Raw genomic sequence first — 5,793 nt, 5'->3', positions numbered from 1 at the left:
AGACAGTTGCTTTTCAACATTTGTTTAATTACTTCTTAACTTGGTGGAGACTGCTCTCTCACAGCCTGGTCTTTCCTAATCATGAGACTCCCTCCCACATCTCTCTGTTCTGTGAGGAGACCTCTGAGAGCCACTCTGAGGCTGTCTCCTGGGTCACTGTGGGGCTGAGACCTTCTCAGAGGATCAGAATCCCCCTGGTTGCCATTCACTTTAATCAAAGAAGCAATGAACGCACCCATGGCCCCAGCACAAATGGTGACTGTTGTAGCCCTTTCCCCAGTGCACCCCAGGGCCTCTCTTGCAGCTCCTGCCTCATGGTTCCTGCCAGCCATATGGAGGACACTTCCAATGACCAGGTAATGTAGCCATTTCAAGAAGGTGACTGTATTCACTACTTCCCTCTTGTGCTACAGAGCTTGCATACAGGGTCCAAGCCCTGACTTTCCAGACTGCATTCCTGCGTTCACTTCATAGGTCTTCATAGCTGGATGCACAGAAACAATCACTTCATCTGTGGCAACAAGTTGCAACACCAATGTCCCCTTCTCCTTAAGATCATCCCCTTCTGGTTGAATAAGTTGTTCCTCTACCTACACAGTCACATAAGAAAATATACTGGACCAGTCTAACTGCTCTGCTTTTCTGAAACCCACTCTACACTTAACTAAATACCTACCTATAGGACCTTCTGGCCATCCCTGCCCCGGCCAGGGCCAGCTCTTCATCCTGCCACAGACTGTCCCTTCATGTGTGCCACACTCTCATCAATTGAATATTTCTAAAATGGACATAATAGCTCTCTCATTCTTGTGTGTCACACTGCTCAGGACCTCCTCACATTCCTGGATGCAGACTACAATGAGAATTCTGACATTCTGTCTCTAGGCAAATCCCTCTTGGACTTGAGAAAAATGATCCTTACTATCCTGCTTTCAGTTTCAGACAAGATTTCCAGCTAGGCAGTCAAGGGGGCATCGGGAGCCCTGTTGGCTGTACCCTGAAGGATGGAATACTGCAAAACCATTTGCAGACACAGAGGAGGCCATTTGAACAACTTTCTATTCCCTGACTCATTTTTACTACCTGCACTATGTCCCTTTAGTTCAATGTCCTTTCCCAGTGCCATCTTGGACCAGCCAGTTTCTGACTCAGGCTGGAACTAGCCTGGGTACAGATTAATGGAAGGTGGTTCTCCCATGACCCTCCTGTTATCTAACACCCCCCTTGTCCCCTAACTCTGAGTAGCATGTCCAATCTTTGCTTGGGTTGAAATATTCACCTTCAAGATTTCTCCAAGTTTCTCCTACTTGGCCAAAAACAAACAAATAAATAAACAAATAAACAAATAAGCCATTCTTCCTTCCCGCCTCTCTCTCTCTCTCTCTCTCTCTCTCTCTCTCTCTCTCTCTCTCTCTCTCTCTCTCCTGCTTGGCAGGTGCTGTATGTCATCTATTCATTCTGTGTCTGTAGGATGAGAAAAGGCTGGGTTAGATTTTGAAAAGTAAAAATAGTGATCTATATTCTTTACTCTACCTGACTTTTTCACTCAGACTCCTTACTTCTCACTGCTTGATAATAACTCAGCTCATGAACTTCCGCCTTGAGCATCCTTCCTGGATGACCCTCCGCTGGAGAAGTGGGTATTCAGGTCTCCTCCCAGACTAGCTGGGATGCTGTGGTCAAGTGTGTGAACCATGGGTTTCCACTAAAATCCAATATCCCCTCTAACACTCACATTATGGCTTGACCTCTCTGGTCCTTGACCGTTCATCTGCAGAGTGGAGAACAATCTCCAACTGCAATGGAAATCAGGGCATGGAAGATGACTGGCATTGCTCCAAACACTTGGAAATAACACAGCGTGCTACTTGTAAAGTAACCATGGGTCAAAGAAAGCTCAAGAGAAAGATGTGGAACTGAATACAAACTGCAAGCAACAACCCCACCCCTGGCACCCAGCGAAAGTGTTGTTGGGGTGCCAACTGCACACAGTAGCAGAAGGAGACAGGGACACTGGTAGCCTAAGTCCCATTATACAGAAAGGAAGAGTAAGTGAGCCCAATAAGAGCAGAGAATAGGAACCAATTAAGACAGCAGGGGAGAGAAAACAATGAAGTTAAAAACAAAAAATAATGCCAGCAAGATCAAGTAAGGGCCCTTGCCACCAAGCCTGAAAACCTGAGTTTGATCCCTGAGCCCCACGTGGTGAAAAGAAGGAACCAACTCCAGCAAGTCATTTTCTAGCCTTAACATGCGTGTTGTGGCAGGGGTACACTAGCTCACTTGCACACAATGCACACACACTCATGAACAAATATATATATATATATTTATAAAATTATAATATATATATATAAAATTATATATATATATATATATATATAATTTTAAAACAGAAAAACCAATGAAACTAAAAACAACTTCAATGAACCAGCAGAATTTAGGGGCCTCTAATAAGAAGACAGAACTTGTCAAAATGAAATAGAGTGTGGAAGCAGAGTCTGAAGACCTCGATATTAACATAATGCACATATATGTATAAGTTTGTAAACGAGATGAAGTGAACCAGTTCTTGAAAGAACTCACAAAGTATGACAACCCATCCAGTTATAAAACAGCTCATTAATTAGCCTGTAAGTGTTGAAGGAATTTTCATTTTAAAATGTCCCAAAAAGGCAACATCAGACCCCCATGGTTGTGTGGGAGAATTCTCAATAATATTTGAAAAGGAATTAACATCACTATTCAGGAAAATAAGAGCAGACATTCCACAGTTCGTATTAGGAGACCACTCTCAGCACTTTCCAGCGCACAAACAAACCCCCAAAGCATACTGCAATATCCTCTTTCATCTAAATACAAAAGTTCTTAACAAAGCAGTGTCAAACAGAATTTGCAAATTTGATTTTTTTTAAATGTATCCTCTGTAACCAGCTGGTATTTAATTCAAATTTTCAAGAATGGTTCAATATTTAAACATCAATCAACATAACTGTCACAGTAATACGATAATGAAGAACTGGAGTATCGTGTCAATTACTGCAGGCCAGGATTTGACACCACCCATATGTATTGTAGTAAAGCTGAGCACACACACACACACGTGGTATAAATCTACAAATCAGATGTTCACTAAAATAATAAAGAGTGCTTCAGTGTATGTGTCATTTGACCATTTATTAAAAGGAGAACAAATGTGAGTACCAATGAGATTCATGCCCTTGTTTATTATTATATAAGGAGTTAAATATTGGCTGAATATTTTTTGAGACCTCATGACAGCATTATTCATATAAGGCATGATGTCAGGGCAGAGAAAGAAACAAAAAGTACTTTCTAAAGAGATAAACAGACAAAATATAGTGCATCCACCCAATAGAATAAGCAGGGGCTAGCCTCCTGAGGGGCTAGCCTAGCCTCCTGACAGGCTATCCAATGTCAGTCGTAAGCCCTAAACACCAGTCCATAAGCAACACTAAATAGACTCAGCAGGATAGATAAGCACACATATATGTGAATAATTAAAGAAGAGGTTACAAATCTGAGAGAGTGTGGCCATGGAAGGAGTTGGAGGGAGGAGAAGTCAAGTGGAAATGATAAAAAACAGTACTCATGTATGAAATCCTCAAAAAAAAATAAATAAAAATTTTGAATTAATAATAAAAAGGAAAATAATTATTTATACATGAAGCAAAATGGGATAATATCAGGAGAATATTTAGTAAATGTTCTTTAAAAAAACAGTATCTCCAAAAGTATTAAAATAATCCCATGCATTCTATCAGACTAAGATAGAATGCACCACCACGGACTAAGGCTGATCTTCAATAACAACATAAATAATGGAAAGTCAACATTCATGTGGAAGCTGAACAACACTCTACTCAATGATAAGTTGGTCAAGGAAGAAATAAAGAAAGAAATTAAAGACTTTTTAGAGTTTAAAGAAAATGAAGCCACAACATACCCAAACTTATGGGACACAAAGAAAGCAGTCCTAAGAGGAAAATTCATAGCTCTGAGTGACTCCAAAAAGAGACTGCAGAGAGCATAGAAGAGCAGCTTGACAACACACCTAAAAGCTCTAAAACAAAAGGAAGCAAATTCACCCAACAGGAGTAGACAGCAGGAAATAATCAAACTCAGGGCTGAAATCAACCAAATGGAAACAAAAAGAACTACACAAAGAATCAACCAAACCAGGAGTTGGTTCTTTGAGAAAATCAACAAGATAGAAGATAAACCCTTAGCCAGATTCACTAGAGGGCACAGGGACAGTATCCTAACTAACAAAATCAGAAATGAAAAGGAAGACATAACAACAGAACCTGAGGAAATCCAAAACATCATCAGATCCTACTACAAAAGCCTATACTCAACAAAACTGGAAAACCTGGAGGAAATGAACAATTTTCTAGACAGATACCAGGTACAAAAGTTAAATCAGAATCAGATTAACAATCTAAACAGCCCCATATCCCCTAAAAAAAATAGAAGAAGCCATTAATAGTCTCCCGACAAAAAAAAAAAAAAAAGCCCAGGAAGAGATGGGTTTAGTGCAGAGTTCTATCAGACCTTCAAAGAAGACCTAATTCCAATTCTTCTAAAACTATTCCAAAAAATAGAAACAGAAGGTACTCTACCCAATTCATTCTATGAAGCCACAATTACTCTGATACCTAAACCACACAAAGACCCAACAAAGAAAGAGATCTTCAGACCAATTTCCCTTATAAATATCGATGCAAAAATACTCAATAAAGTTCTCGAAAACTGAATCTAAGAACACATCAAAACGATCATCCATCCTGACCAAGTAAGCTTTATCCCAGGGATGCAGGGATGGTTTAATATGCAGAAATCCATCAATGTGATCCACTATACAAACAAACTCAAAGACAAAAACCACATGATCATCTCTTTAGATGCTGAGAAAGCATTTGAAAAAATCCAACATCCCTTCATGATAAGAGTATTGGAAATATTAGGAATTCAAGAGTATTCAAAGATCAGGACCATACCTAAACATAATAAAAGCAATATACAGCAAACCAGTAGCCAACATCAAACTAAATGCAGAGAAACGTGGAGCAATCCCACTAAAATCAGGGACTAAACAAGGCTGCCCACTTTCTCCCTACCTATTCAATATACCTATTGAAGTCCTAGCCAGAGCAATTTGACAACAAAAGGAGATCAAGGGGATACAAATTGGAAAGAAAGAAGTCAAAATATCACTATTTGCAGATGATATGATAGTATATATAAGTGACCCTAAAATTCCACTAGATAACTCCTAAACCTGATAAACAGCTTCAGTGCAGTAGCTGAATATAAAATTAACTCAAACAAATCAGTGGCCTTTCTCTACACAAAGGATAAACAGGTTGAGAAGGAAATTAGGGAAACAACACCCTTCACAATAGTCACAAATAATATAAAATACCTTGGTGTGACTGTATCTAAGGAAGTGAAAAATCTGTATGGTAAGAACTTCAGGTCTCTGAAGAAAGAAATTGAAGATCTCCTGCTCATGGATTGGCAGGATTAATATAGTAAAAATAGCTATCTTGCCGAAAGCAATCTACAGATTCAGTGCAATCTCCATCAAAATTCCAATTCAATTCTTCACAGAGTTAGAAAGAAAAATTTGCAAATTCATCTGGAATAACAAAAAACCTAGGATAGCAAAAACTATTCTCAACAATAAAAGAACCTCTGGTGGAATCACCATGCCTGACCTCAAGCTGTACTACAGAGCAGTTGTAATAAAAACTGCATGGTACTGGTACA

The 5,793-nt window shown here is 39.4% G+C and overlaps 1 pseudogene; it reads right to left on the bottom strand.

Moving 5' to 3' along the window:
* Positions 1 to 407: 407 nt before the first annotated feature.
* LOC110306288 overlaps positions 408 to 5,793 on the bottom strand; it is a 188,224-nt pseudogene continuing 182,838 nt past the window's right edge.

The sequence above is a fragment of the Mus caroli genome, chromosome 11, assembly GCF_900094665.2.
Source record: "Mus caroli chromosome 11, CAROLI_EIJ_v1.1, whole genome shotgun sequence".
NCBI classification, from domain to species: domain Eukaryota; kingdom Metazoa; phylum Chordata; class Mammalia; order Rodentia; family Muridae; genus Mus; species Mus caroli.
The sequence above is the reverse complement of the archived record's forward strand: the minus strand, read 5'-3'. Positions and strand labels throughout refer to the sequence as shown.